The 14,373-nt window shown below is 34.6% G+C and overlaps 1 protein-coding gene and 1 pseudogene across 1 annotated transcript in view; one reads left to right on the top strand and one right to left on the bottom strand.

Moving 5' to 3' along the window:
* LOC105743719 overlaps positions 1–2,395 on the bottom strand; it is a 92,131-nt pseudogene extending 89,736 nt beyond the window's left edge.
* Col4a5 (collagen type IV alpha 5 chain) overlaps positions 1–14,373 on the top strand; it is a 351,283-nt gene that overhangs the window by 103,772 nt on the left and 233,138 nt on the right. The gene's annotated exons all lie outside the window — the stretch shown is intronic.

Below are 14,373 nucleotides of genomic sequence, written 5' to 3'. Positions count from 1 at the left end.
TCTGTCCTCTACACTCTCTGCAGGGATTGTAGCTGCAGGGTTACACCCCAGGCATGTATGCTAGGCCTGAGCTGTGCCTGGAAGGGGCAAGGTGGAGTGGGGGGAGAAGAAGCTCTCCTTCACAATCACTGGGTCTGGGCTAGGAGTGGGTCTGGGGCCTCCCGGAACGCGGCAGAAATTCCTATTGGGCAGACGGGGTGGTGGAGGTGCTGTGGAGTGGTGGGGGGCGTCCGAAGGGGGTGGAAGATGGTCTCACCCATGCTGTGCCTGGGCTGAGACCCCTACAGTGGTGTATGATTCAGCTATAAAAATGATAAACTTCAGACTTTTATAGGTACATGGGTGCAACCTGAGACCATATTCATAAGTGAAGTAAATCAAGCTCTCTTTTAGAAACATTGTATTGTCTTCCTGGTGTGAAAAACTGAAAGTGTAAATTAGGTATAAAAGGTCTCAGTGGTACAATAGATATTATGTAATGGGAAATAGTAGTTTAAAAGGAAAAGGGAACTAGAATGGGTAAAAGGTTTAAGGGACAGTAGGGAAAAGGAAAAAATGCAAATCGGTTGTACTATTAGTGTTTCTTAGTTCATTAGAAAGGAAGTTGTTTCCTCATAGTAATTGGAGAAATGTTTATGTCCTTATCTTGTACCCTAAGCAACTACTTTAAAGATAACAACATGTAATGCACTAATTATTGTTAATCTCCTGGTTTTTTTCTCATTAAACTTTGCTTTAATGGGTTTCAGAATTCTGTGACAGATTTTTGGTCAAGTTGTTTCCATTAAAAAGTATTGATTTTAAAAACTAATAACTTAAAACTGCCACACACAAAAATATGGTACACAAAACATTCTCCTTTCGTTCTGAAGGTTTTATGATGCCTTGTTATCATTAACCAGTCTTTCACTATTAAACTTAAATGGCCAATTGGGAGAAGCAGTTCTCAAACTGGTCTTCTACCACTGAATAAGACTGAGATGGCAGGTGTCAGGGATAATATTCATTTAACCTTCTGAGCTTTCTGGGCAGACTTGGTGACCTTGCCAGCTCCAGCAGACTTCTTGTCCATAGCTTTGATGACACCCACAGCAACTGTAGACGTCTTATGTTGCAAACAGCGAAATGACCCAGAGGTGGGTAGCCAGAGAAGCTCTCGACACACATGTGCTTGCCTAGAACCATGTCAACAATGACAGCATCACTAGATTTTAGAAACTTGGGCCCATCTTCCAGCTTCTTACCAGACTGGCAATCAATCTTTTCTTTCAGCTCAGCAAACTTGTAAGCAATGTGAGCTGTGTGACAATCCAGGACAGGGGCATGGCCAGCACTGATCTTGTCGGGATGGTCCTGGATAATCATCCGAGCAGTGAAGCTAACTGCTTCCACTGGTGGGTCGTTTTTGCTGTCACCAGCCACATTGCCATGCTGGACATCTTTGACGGACACGTTCTTGACATTGAAGCCCTCATTGTCCCCAGGAACAGCTTCACTCAAAGCTTCATGGTGCATATCAACAGACTTGACTTCAGTTGTGACACTGACTGGAGCAAAGGTGACCACCATGCTGAGTTTGAGAACACCAGTCTCCCATCAGCACACAGAGATAGTGCCAATACCAAAAATTTTGTGGACATCTTGGAGAGGCAGCTGCAAAAGCTTGTCAGTTGGGTGAGTGGGTGGGAGGATGCAATCTAAAGCTTCAAGCAGTGTGGTTCCACTGGCATTGCCATCTTTACAAGTGACCTTCCATCCTTTGAACCAAGGCATATTAGCATTTGGCTTCAGCATGTTGTCACCATTCCAACCAGAATTTGGCACAATAGCTATGGTGTCAGGGTTGTAGCCGATTTTCTTAATGTAGGTGCTGACTTTTTTTTTAACAATTTCCTTGTATTTCTTCTGGCTATAGGGTGACTCCCTGGAATCCATTTTGTTAACGCCAACAATTAGTTGTTTCACACGCAGTGTGTAGGCTAGAAGAGCATGCTCATGGGCCTGCCCATTCTTGGAGATACCATCTTTGAATGGTCACATAATACTTGCTGCTTTCAAACTTCCACAGGAAGATGCCAATGGTGATACCACGCTCATGCTTGGCTTTCAGATTGTCCAAGTCCCAGGCTTACTTGAAGGAACCCTTCCCCATCTCAGAAGCCTCCTCAAATTTTTCAATGGTTCTTTTTTTTTTTTTTTGGTGGAACTGGGGTTTGAACTCAGACCCTTGCACTTGCCAGGGAAGCGCTTATTCCACGGAGCCATCTCCCTGGCCCCCAATGGTTCTTCTGTTGATGCCACCACATTTGTAGATCAGATAGCTGCTGGTGGTGGACTTGCTGGAGTCCATGTCTCCATTGATGATGATATTAATTGGAGTCTTTTTCTTCCCCATTTTGGCTTTGAATTAGTGGTGGTTTTCACTACACCTGTGCTCTCACAGCAAACCCATTGCAAAAAAACTCTCCTGTTACGTTGTTATAAAATTTTCTTTCACATTACTTCAGTCAAAAATAAAGCTCATTGATTGACTGTATGTATATAAAACATGTCTTGAATTCTTTCTCCCTGTAAAAAAACTTCTTAAGTTGTCTATTCCTGATCAGATTAACAAATTCTCTGTCTCACCTCTGCTTTTATTGGACTCTGTTAGACCTAAGGGGTATATTTTTGTCATGACAAGAGAATAAAGGAAAAAAAAAGATTTTGAAGGGTATATAAACTGAATCTGTTTTGAAAATAGCTTCTTCCTCAGTCATGAGAAGTGAGAAAGTCTAGCTTTAACATGAAGAGGAAAACTCAGATGTGGTTATGTATCTGTAATTTTAGTAATGTGGGGAACAAATGCAGGAGGATTGAATTTTTGAGTCCTTCCTGATCCACTTAGCAAGATCCTGTCTCAAAATTAAAAGCATAGAAAAGGGCTGGACATGTAGCTCAGTGTGAAGGCTTTTGGTTCAATTCCTAGTGCCATCAAAAAATAGGATGAGACATTTAAATTTTTGGAATACTGACAGTTACTAGCCTATTTCATTGAGCTGGAACTTTCATTCTTTGGGAGGGACTAGATCTTAATTGATTACTTTTCACTTTTCATATGTGATATCATGTAATCAATGTCATATTTTATAATCAGCAACAATAAAAATTCATTGTTTTCTCCTGTTGGTTACAAATGAAACAGCCAGAACTGAAGGATTCCTGCTTTGGGTGATTCCACTAGGGTACAGATTTTCTTTATTTTTGTTCATGTTGGAAAATACCTGGAGACTTTGCTGCAGAGCACTTGTCTTACTGAAAGCAGTAGCAGAATTTCTCATTTTTCTGTGTACAAAATAAATATCACATGAATTCTCCTATTGTGAATACCAGCTGCTAAAATGACCGGCCAGTAAATCTGTTAGAAATTCAAAGAAAATACCGACTCACTAATTGTAAAGGCAAAGACCAATTTCTTCTTCTTTCCTTCCTGTAAGCCGGCAACCAGGATCATATTAGTGCATTTCTTCACTGGCACAGAGCCCTGGATTTGGTCTTACTGAGTCTTAAATGCACTTATAACATGGGTTTTAATTGCTTTATAGGAAACATTCCAGACATATTTGTGCTCAGCACAACACTAAAGTTCTTATTCTTATTATCATGGTACTGTGGTCTTTTTGTATGCGTCCTTTATCTGTGCTGTTAGTACTTTTCCAAGGCCACAGCAAAACAAATAACTTGTGCCAGTCTCTCTATATTTGTGGGCTTGCTTTAGTACAATCCCAAGAATGATACTGAATCTCAGCATATGTCTGTGTGTGTTTGATGGAATTGAAAGATGCAGTGCTGTCAATATCCAGTCCATAAATATCCTCTTCTCATAAAATCAATGTTCATCTTACTCCTCAATGTTCTTTTTTTCAATGAAGGCCTACTCATTTATCTAAAAGTAAAACATTCTAAATGGTGTTTAAAGTTTTTGCAACATTCAAATATGTGACCCAAAATCTACTAGTTTTATTGTATTATTCATGTTTATCATCCCATCATTCTGAACTATTATTTTTTAGTGGAAGTTTAGTTTCTTTCTTATAGAAAAACTAATTTATATTGAAAATATGTGGCATTTGAAGTCAAAAGACAAAATCTGGGCTTTTGTGTGGCTCAGAGTAAATTTAAGCTCTCTGAACCCCAATGTCTACATCTAAAATATGTCTGTAAGTACTCTTAATCTCTTCTTATTTTTTGTATAAAGTAACTGCTTTCAGTTTGAGTAGTGAAGTTATGTTGTCTGATACTTCTGCTGTGGCTTTTAAGAAATAATGTTAAACAGATTCTTTGAGTTTATCTCATTTTAAGACTTTTTAACCTGTTATTTGCTTTAGTTTCTATTATTGAACTTCATTTATGAGAGAGTTGAGCAGTTTGCCCACTATATTACTACCTTAAATCATGGTATTATGGGTGGCTGCCTTGTGAGTTCTTCATCATTCAAAGAGTTATCAGGTGAAACTGGATCACTACAAATGTTGAAGATAGAGCACATATACAAGACGGGATTATGGTTTATAAGTTCCTATTTCTTCTATACTGTGATCCTTACTTCTGCTTATTTTCTCATTAGGTCATGAACATGCTTATATTAAATTACTTTCTTCAAATATTGCTCGTTCCACTTCTGTAGGATATTCAGGGAAATGCAAACCAAAACCCCAATGAGATATCATCTCACCCTAATAAGAATGGATTATTATAAAAAACAGTTGAAAATGTGAACAAAAACAAGCCCTTACCTACAGTTGGTAAGAATGCAAATTAGTATAGCAGTTATGGAAAACAGTATGAAGGACTCCCTTAAAGATTAAAATAAAACTACCAGAACCATTCTTAGGCCTCTCATCTCCTTTCATCAGTCTTCTTCTACCCTATACTGGCAAAAAAGATAGTATCTCGAACAGCAAGTTTTTTTTTTTTTCTAGTGGTGGTACTGGAGTTTAAGATCAAGACCTCCTCACTGAGCTACATCCCCAGCATACCCCCCACATTTGTTTTAAATTATGAGATAGATTTTTACTGAACTGGGACATTACCGAGTCTGGACTCAAACCTTCAATCTTCCTGCCTCAGCCTACCACAGTGTTTGGATTTTATGCATGTACCACCACATGTGACTTTTTGTCTTAAAAATTACAATACTTCCATAAGAAAAATAACTTCAACTATTTTAGTAGTGGTAGAAGTACATGTTGTCAGCATGTTATTTCCTTTCTTTTTCTTTTTGCAGAACCGAAATTGAACTGAGGGCCTTTGCACTTGCCAGGCAGGCGCTTATTCTAATGAGCCATCACCCTGGCCCCTGCATGATATTTCAATGAGTCTATTTAACTTTATTTTTCAGTGTTTAGAGCGTAGCAGCTACGGTTTTGGCTAAAAGGCTTTCCAAATGGTTAATGTGTTCATTCATAATTTTGCTTTTGAAGATTTTATTATAGCCAGAAAACTGATACATCTTCATAGAAAATCTTTCAAAATAACTTGGATTGCTCTCAGAAATTGAAAGCAAGTGGGAATCATATTGAAATTTTAGAAATGTCAAGAAACTGGTTCTCTTTCATTGACTTCGATTTCTTCATATTTAAAATTACAGGAATACTTCAGTTAATCTTTAAAATCTGCTTCAAATCCTCTAACATTTCATCTTCACAGCATTATATGAAAGAAATAACAAGACCTATCTCTGGATTGTGATGGGATATAAATAAATGTATATAACAATGATGTCTAGAATTTTTAGTCCCGGACTATGTATTAATGGAGAATCCATTTCTCCCTAAATAGAGATATATGGTAGCTAGGTTGAAGAGGACTTCAGGTTTAAAGTGGTAGACTTAAAGTAATATCTCCTAAGAGTTTATAAGACTCTTAGGAGTGGCAGTTGCGTGGTACTGTGGCATATACAGTGTTCATATGATTTTAACAGTTCAAGTATTGAAAACCATCAATTTCTTTCATCATTAACTTTATACTTAGTTTTTCAAGGAGAAAATATCACAAATCATTTTGCTTCATCAGCACTGTATATTTACTTTGTGCTACAATAGATGAGGTGCTCTTTCTGTTACAACCTCCTCTACCATTTACATTGTCTTCCTAATGCTTTCCTGTGTTCAACTAAATCAGTAAACTGTTTGCATTATTTTGGGTAAATGAATATTATGACATGTTGTTACTGCATGGCCAGGTAACAGTCTATGATTGGATGTATATCTTTTCTTATGTAGATCTTTTCCCTGTGGTTTCCACTTACTTTTTTTTATTATAGTACATTCTTTATGCTACTCTTTCCAAAAATCTGTGCCATATTTCTGTACCTCACTGTGTTAATCAGTTTTCAAGTACAAAATAGCTGAAATGAACAACTTTCAGAAGTAAAGGCTTATTTTGTGTCATAGTTTTGGTCTAATAGTTCATGGTCCATGGTCGACTGGGTCTATTGCTTGTAGATCTGTAGTGAGACAAAACCTCATGATGTGAGAAGAGCCTGCTCACCTCATGGTGGCCATGATGTTGAGAGGGAAAGAATGAGAAGGACCCTGAGAAAACATTATATATGCCCTGATTCCTCCAACTAGTTGCTTCTAGTTAATGTTTGCACTACTTCCCAGTAGTATCACCAGTGGGAGACTAACACATGAGCCTATGGGGGACATCGTTATACAAAGTATAATAATCACTTTTTCCCTAAGAGGCTACATTGGGAAGAATGTTTTCTGTTATGTTTTTTGATTTTTGTTTATGTTACATAAAATGTAATTCATAGTATTATATTGTTTTTATGTCCAACAAGTTCATTAAACTATATTAATTCTAAATTCACTGTAGAGAATCTTTTGAATTTTCTCTCTATTCCATCATATAATCAATGAATATCATTTTGGTTCTTCTTTTCCAAATCCTTTCATTCTTTTCAGCAAAGGCCAAGGCTTATGTTAATCAAATTTTTCATATTTCATTTAGGATTGTTGCATGTATATTCATTTGTAGATTGGTCTGTAATTTTCCTTTCACACCTAGTCCTGTTTAGGTTTAGGATCAAGTAATGCTAATATTTTATTTCTTCTGTTCTCTAAAAAAATTGTTTAGATTTAAATTTTTGTTCTCTTTTAATTACATTACTATTAGAGATTTTGTCTGTTGAGATTTAGACTAGCTGTACAGTATGTGATCAGTTTTATACATTTCCAAGATATGCTCAAAATATGTGTATGTCCATTCTTCATTTAATGCATACATTATTATATCTGTCCATTTAAAAAGTTTGTTACACATGTTCAAATATTCCTATATCTTTATAATGCATTTTTCTCGTGTGCTCTATCAGAAGTCTGTTGTCAGAAGTCTGTTCAAAACTTGAAACTATGATTGCAGACTTTTCTATCCTCTTCAAGATAGTGGTTTTACATATTTTGAGAATGTTCTTAATGTATAAAATTTAAGGGGGTCCTGTCTTAATACCTTAACTTGAGTACCAAAACTTTTTATTATTCTGCTTTGTTTATTATGTGTAATTTTTCATATTTTGTTTCAACCTTTTCATGTTGCCTTATTGCTTCGATGTCTCTAAAAAATATCATACATGATGAAATATACTTGATGTTTGTAGTCTAAGGATAATTGTTTCCAACATTTTTCTCAATGTACTTCACACCAAACTTTTTAATAACAGTGTTTAGAAAATGAAAGATATAATGAGTCACATATCTTCATTTAGATTAAAAAATTGTTGTTTAATTCAATTCAAAAACTGAATTTTGCTATATTAACTATATCTTTTTTGCCCCCTGTAACTGGGGATTGAACTCAGGCCCTTGTACTTGCCAGGGAAGCACTTATTCTACTGAGCCATCTCTCCAGCCCCTTAACTTTACCTCTTAGGACTTGTTTTCTAGTGTGTCTCTGTATTTAGTGATTATATAAATATGTGTCTCTATGTTTAATGATTATATAAATAGTACAGATCATCTCTATGTTTAATGATTATGTAAATATGTGTTGTGTATCTATATTTGTATTTTAATAAACCACTTAAAATGAGTTATAGACATAACATTTTTATACCTAATACTTCAGCATGCAACATACCTAATAAAACTTATTTTATTTTACATAAACCTGATATAATTACCACTCTTAAGAAAATTGACAATAATTGTAGACGTCTTTAAAAAGTCCTTCTTAGCTGTTCATGTATTTGATTTATTCTCTTAACTTTTTAAAATTCTATAATACATTTGAAGAAAAATTTCCATGAATCGCTTCTGTCTCTACAAATCTTGAGAGGAGAGGAACTGTCCATCCAGCTCATTGAACCCTGTTTTCAAGCATGATTTTTTTTAATAGAGAATGACTTGGAAAATGCAGATAGCATCTCCCTTTAGAGGAAAGGCCAGATTTGTTTACCTTAAAGATAATATCTGGGGGCAAAAGTCAAGGTAGCTTACTGTCCGTTATAAAATATGTGGGTTCTCTACCTGATTTGTCCCCTACATCAGCAGTATAGCACATATGAAAACATCATCATGTCTGCTTAGCATTACCCTGTGGCAATTGATGCTCAGAAAACCCCCAAAATTGACTTGATTAATAAATCATCAGGGCTGGCCAAATAGATCAGCAGTTTATAGCACCTGCAAGCAGGCGCAGAGGCTGGGGGTTTGATCCCCAAGCCTGCTATGACACCTCTACCCATGGGCATGCTGAGACAGCAACTGAGACTGGACATGGTGGCACACACCTGTAATTCCAGCTCTTGGGAGGCTGTAAACAGGCGGATCACTACAAGTCCCATCTAGTTGTGAGACCCTGAACACCCTGTAGACCCTTCCCTAAGAATACAAAAAAGAAAAAAAATTATCAGTTGTTTCTGATCAAAAATTTTGTATATGCTACCATCATCCATAATATTGTACCAAGCTGATTTGTTAACTTCTAGGCAGGAAAATACTGGTTCTTCACAGTCATCAACAGTACTCCACATTTTATTCCTTGATATTTAATTTTTAAACAGATTCATTGAGATATTGTTTACACAATGTATAGTTAAGCCATATAAAGTATGCTGTTGATTTTAGAATGGATATAGAATCATGCCTACATCATTAAGATTAAATTTTAAATATTCCCTAGCTGTAGCTTTGCATTGACTCATAACCTCTGGCCAAAGCAACCACAAACTTATTTGTTGTCTCTCTAGTTTTTTCTGTACTGGAAATTTAATATAAGTAAACCATGCAACATGTGGCATGTTGTATCTGGCTTCTTTTGTATATCACAGTGTTGTCAAGGTTCATATATAATGCAGCATGAAACAGTAGTCACTCTTCATTGCCTGATAATATTTCATTTTTTGTATATGTCACATTTCATTTATCAGTTGATCCATTAGATCATCTTTGGATTCTTAATGCTTTTTTACTATTATGAATAATGTTGTCGTGAACATCCCTGTACAAGTTTTTGTATATTTCTACTTTGCTTGGACATATACCTAAGAATAGAATTGCTGCTTCATATGTGTTTGAGAAACTGCCAGACTATTTTCTAAAATAGTTGCACCATTTTGCATTCACACCATTTATACATTTTGCTCTAGGTATTTTTCTTCCTATCCTTCCAAATTTACAATATTCACATTTTCTAGAGTATTATTAATACTAGCAAGAGGTATAAGGGCATTGTCTTAACACTGAAGTGATTTTTGACCATGCTCATTTTTAGTTAATGAACCCTACAGAATCAAAGACGGCACTGGAAGCTACTTGAGATCCCACTGTCGGTTTGTCTGTGTTTATTTTACAAATGAGCAAATAGGCCTAGGGTATGAAAATGACTTGTCCATAGTTTCCTAATGATTCAGTTGCTGATGTAAACTCTAGATTGGGAGTTTGTTAAGTGCAGACTCATATCTATACCTTTTTGTACAGATCATAGACATAATATTGTGCTTATTGGGCACATAAGCTATAGTGATAGACATATTGTTTCTAAAAAATTGTTCCATTAGCCAGATGTTTAATTAGTGTAATTTCCTTGCACATGCAACTTTTAATAACTGTATACAAAGTGGCATCTAGTGGTTTGTGTATGTATTACAATTACTTGGTTTTTGTTTTGTTTAACTCACTAGTGTTAGAGTCCACCTCATACCTAAGATGGAATGAATAGAATATAACTTAATTTTTTAAATGCCTTCAAACAAATTCATCTATAATTGCTAAATTATTAAAGTTGTTATTTTGGAAAAAACATGTTAATTATTAAAGAAGTGTAAAAATATGAGTTGCTGATTTTTAAGAAAAATCTTACATAAACCGTTTTAAAATTATGTGAAAAAATATTAAATGCTTTGTTTACAAATTACATTAATACTTCCAAGCCAGTACTGTTTACTGAAAGTGTAATTATAAAGAAAATTATATCATTTTAGTGTGTTAATGGTGCATTATTCTTAGAATGCAAAGTTCATATTGAAAAAAGAGTAACCTCTTAATAAAGACTGATGATAAAGTCATTTGCACATAATTCAAATAAAGTGCCAGCAATCCAAAGCCAAATGCTTTTACATTGATAACCATATTGCATTAACATAAAGTTTTCCCCTCTATTAACACATGAAATGGAAGGTTGACAAGATGCACAGTCTAACTCAATGATTTTGACTGGCAACAGTTTTTATCATGTGAACTTGTAAATAAATACCACTTGGTGAATCATTGTCTTCTAAGTTGTGTAGGTTCATCGTTTGTAGTCTAGAATTTATCTTTTCAGAAGCAACATTATGTATATTGGATTAACCTTTGTTTCTGGTGCACTGAAACGTACTATTTGTATATCAGCACATGGTTTCCAGTAGAGAATAAAGATTTTCTGTCTTTGTATCTCTACCTGCACCTGACATATCATAGTGACTAAGATAAAACAAGTGACCAATAAAGATTTGCTGAATTAGTTTAATATGTTGAAATGAGTTGTCTTAGTTATTTCTCTAGTGCCTAATGAATTTATTTCTGATGTTACTTCATGTTTGAGAATGAGTTCTGTACATAAGGTGTGACACTAAATTCAGAGTGCATAACCTAATTACCTTTCTATCATAAATAATGGACTACATAATAGACTTTCAGTTTGATGTACTGGGAGTACATCTTTTACTGCAATAGACTCTTGTAGTATAACTGAAAGATTCATTCACCTGAACCCATTGTGGGTTGCTTTTATGATCCGGACATATGTATGTTTCAGCATAAAAGTGGCTTCTCATTTCAACTATATCACTGGTGAAAACTGAGGTAACCACTCTGGTAGTGACTAAAGAATGGAAAGCGTGGAATGTTTGGCAGATAGCTAGAATATTTCTTAAGTCAAAGGTTTCCAAGATTGAGAACTGATGAATATTATTTATTTGCATCATAATTCTTTTTCTAATCTTGTTTTTCTCACTTCCCACTCAAACTCTTGATTTCTTTACGATATGCTAAAGATTTCTCTATTTTTATTTTTTATTGGTACAATTTAGATATACATAATGATCACATTCCTCATAGGGAATTTGTACCTAAACATGATATATCCGGGGTTCCATTTTCTTTTTTATCCCCTCCCCTACCTTCAATTCCTTCTCCTCTCCTCATTTACAAAGCTTTCTTTCCATTTTATACTTCATCACTTTTTTCTTTTCAAATCTTTCCTTTCCCTTTCCCTAGTTCTCCTTCTTTTGAACACTTTCTTCCTATTTTAAAATACCTGTTATACACTTCAGTTCTTATTTATTCTTTTGATTTCTCACACCAAAGAAACAATGTGATATTCACACATATGAGTCCAATTTGTTTCAAGTAAGATATGGACTCAAGTTGCATCCATTTACCTAGGAAGGTCTCAAATTTATCCTTCCGTATGGCTGAGTAGGGCTTCATTGTATACAAAGCTAATCTTTTTGTTTATTCCTTGCTTGATGGGCATTTGAGTTGTTTCCAAGTATTAGCTATGACAAAATGTGGAGCTTTAAAAAAGGTTTGCATCTATTACTGTGGTATGATGTTTTTAATTCTTCCTGGAAGATACCCGCAGTGGAATTTCTCCATCAAATTGGATCTCTAATCCTATTAATTTGAGGCATCTCAGTGCTGATATCCATAGTGGTTATACTCCCACCAATAGCTGAGAAGGGTTGTTTTTTCACCCATAGCCCCACACTCATTTGTTATTCATTGATTTCTTAATAATGATTTGAAACTGTCTCATTGCTATATGTTTATCAATAAAACTTTGAAAATAAAAAAAATAAAAAAATAATAACCTTCATTTCTGGAATGAAATGGAATCTCAGTCTTGTTTTCATTTGCAACTCTCAAATAATCTATGATGTTGACCTTTTTGTTTCATTTATTTATTTGCCATTTCTCTTTATTCCCCTGAGAAATATGTATTCATTTCAGAAGTCCATTTTAAATTATTTATTTATTTATTTTGTTTTGTTTTGTATTTTTGTTTTTTGTGCTGGGTCTCACTACACAGCTCAGACTCATAGTGATCCTCCTGGTTTCTGCCTCCCTAGTGCTAGGATTACAGGCATGCACCACCACACCCAGATTCAAAAGTCCATTTTTAGATTGAGTCTTTAAACTTGGGCAGTATAATATATTTTAAATATTTGTATCTTTCATTCATTTCAATTTTAGTTTAGTGCATGGAGAGATACTTGAGTATAGTGTTATTCTTTGTAATGGGGAAATCCAGTTATCCCAACAATTCTGTTTATTAAAGAGCTTATCTTCTTCCCAGTGAATGTGCTTGGACAATTGTCAAACATAAGGTGACTATATTTAAAGTTGTTTTTACATCTTTTAATCTCATCCATTAATCTTTAGGTCTAATTTTTTTGCCACTACTATGCTGCTTTTGTCACAGTGACTTTGTAGTATAATCTCAAGTCATACAATTATGATGATCCTTGCTGTGTTTTTGTTCCCTATGATTGTTTTTGTTATTATAGCTCTCTTCCAGTTCCAAATAAATTTTAGGATTTTATTTTTCTAGTTCTCTGAGGTACACTAATGGGATTTTGATTGGTATTTCTTTAAATCCGTATAGAGATTGTGGGAATATGCACATTTTTACTTTGTTGGTTCTTCCTATATCTGAGTAAAATATATATTTCCATTTTCTCACATACTCCTCTATTTCCTTTTCCAAAATACTATAATTTTTACTGTAGATATATTTTTCATCCTTTTTTAGATTTGGAAATATTTTTTCAGTGCTATTATTAAGGGTGTTATTTCACTAATTTATCTCATAGTGTATTTGTTCCTTTGTAAAGGAATGCTATTGAATTTTGAGTGTTGACTTCATACCCAGCTACTTTGCTAAATTTGGTTATTAAATGTATATATTTTTGGTGGAGTTTAGGGGGTCTTCTGTGTAGATTATGCAAGGATTCTATGCACATTTGTCTTGTTCCCCACTTTATAAATAAAACTTTCAATTTTTGACCATTTGATGTGATATTAGCTGTTGATTTCTCATAGCTTTTTTGAAGTAATGACCATCTATTATAATGTTCTGTAGAGATTTTTTTTTATCATGAATGAGTGTTGGACCTTGTCAAGTATATTTTTTGCATCTATTGAAATGACCATGAGTTTTTCTTCTAGTTCTGTTAATATGGTATCTTACATTTATTGAGATTTGCATATGTTGTACTATCCCTGAGTACCTGTGATTGATTCTTCTTGTAAATGGTATAAAATATTCCTTATGACTTGTTGCATTCTCTTTCCTAGCTAATTATTGAGAACTTTTTGCATCTATGTTTAATTCAGAGGATTGGCTTATATTGTTTGTTTTTGGTTGGGTAATTCTCTGGCTTTGGAATCAGTAATATTTGAATCCAGGAATATTTTGGATTTCTCTCCTTTTACAATCCTTGAAGAGTTTCAGTATTAGTGGCACAAGTTCTCTAAATTTTTTTTGCACAATTAAACAGTGAGTCCATCAGGGCCTGGAGTCTTCTTTGGTGGCAAGATTTTAATTAATTTTCAATCTCATTGGCTCATATTTGGTTATGCAGATTTTTTATATCTTCTTGGTTTCATTATAGCAATCTGCTTGTGTTTAGGAATCCCTCTGTTCTGTGTTATCCACCTTTTTGGAGTACAGTTTCTCGAAGTAGGTATTGATGATCTTCTGGACTTCTGTAGTATCCATTGTGATTTCTCCCTTGCATTCCCAATTGGTTGAATTTTTTTTGCTTTCATCTTTTTTTTTCTTTTCAAAGTTTTATTGATAAACATATAGCAATGAGACAGTTTCAAATCAAATCGAAAGTAC

This window comes from Octodon degus, unplaced genomic scaffold (assembly GCF_000260255.1).
Source record: "Octodon degus isolate 3935 unplaced genomic scaffold, OctDeg1.0 scaffold00157, whole genome shotgun sequence".
NCBI lineage: Eukaryota > Metazoa > Chordata > Mammalia > Rodentia > Octodontidae > Octodon > Octodon degus.
This window is presented reverse-complemented; position numbering and strand designations above follow the sequence as displayed.